At 35.3% G+C, this 1,377-nt stretch overlaps 1 protein-coding gene across 1 annotated transcript in view; it reads right to left on the reverse strand.

Moving 5' to 3' along the window:
* Window positions 1–1,377, reverse strand: part of Lhfpl3 (LHFPL tetraspan subfamily member 3) — a 627,386-nt gene that overhangs the window by 355,037 nt on the left and 270,972 nt on the right. The gene's annotated exons all lie outside the window — the stretch shown is intronic.

Consider the following 1,377-nt stretch of genomic DNA (forward strand, 5'->3'; position numbering starts at 1 on the left):
CAGGTATTTTTCATCAAGTATTGATATGTTGAACTTTAAGTCCCTACAGAATATGATGAAAAAACATTTAAAAATTAAAATATATTTTAAAAAATAGGCATAAAGAATTATATAATTCTTATGTTTACACATAAGTCCAGAAATCTAGCCATTTACAAACTTGAAGCAGGACAGTCCTGCAACATTCCACTTCCTGTCTCCTGCCTTGATTCACCACCCCCTTCTTTTTGAAAAATCATCTACCTGAGCGACAGCACAGCAGCAGTTGGCATGTCATGACAAACAGCCCGTATTCAGAAGACCAGAATGACAGGCACTCCAAGCACGAACCTACTATTACAAAATATCATCTTCAGTGCAGTTGCTTAGTTCACAGATATCTGTATATATAGTTAGTCAGGGTGAGAATCATTCCAATTAACTGCAAGATTCAAAAATCTGACAATTCTCAGGATCATTGCCTTACCCATACAGTAGTATAACTGTATGGCTTGCTTCTGTCATGTTTCCTATCTCTTCCTTGCTCTCTTTTCACTGCCTAGTCTTCAAGTTCTTGATTTCCTTTTAGATATATTATACATTTCTATTTGTATTTCTTCTTTTGAGTTCTTATGCTAGGGAAACTACATGATATTTAAACATGTGTGTCTGGTTTATTTCACTTATGTGTATATGTTCAAGTGGCATCCACTTCAATATAAAGGCTTCAAGTCTATCATTCTTTACAGCTGAGTAATACTCCATTGTATAAAAATACCACATCTTTTTCATCCTTTCCTCAGGTGATGGACATCTTGGTTGTTTCCAAGATTTGGCTATCGCAAATTGTGCTGCTATAAACATACACACACATATATCATTATGATATGATGTTTTCAGATCCTCTGGGAAAATTCCCAGTAGAGGAATAGCTGGTTTAAACGGGATTTCCAGTCCAACTTTTCTAAGGAGTCTCCACACTTATTTCCATAATGGTTGCATCAGTCTCCAGTCCCACCAGCAGTGGAAAAGGGTTCCTTTTTCCCCACAGCCTCTCCAACATTTGTTGTTGGTTGATTTCTTTATGATAGCCATTCTATCTGGAATGAGATGATATCTCAATGTTTTATTTTGCATTTCACAGATGGATAGTGATGTGGAGCATTTTTTCATATATTTATTTGCTTCTTTAATTTCATCCACTGAGAAGTGTGTGTTCATCTCAGATGCCCATTTCTGGATTGGGTCTCTAATTTTGGGGCCCTAGTGATTTTTAGTTCTTTATAAATTATAGAGAGCAGACCTTTGTTTGAGTACTTATTTGTCATAATTTTGTCCAAATGTGTGGGCTGTCTTTTCACTTTGTTGGTAATTTCTTTTTTTTTTTAAAAATTTTTA

Source organism: Octodon degus, unplaced genomic scaffold (genome assembly GCF_000260255.1).
Source record: "Octodon degus isolate 3935 unplaced genomic scaffold, OctDeg1.0 scaffold00068, whole genome shotgun sequence".
Taxonomy (NCBI): Eukaryota; Metazoa; Chordata; class Mammalia; order Rodentia; family Octodontidae; genus Octodon; species Octodon degus.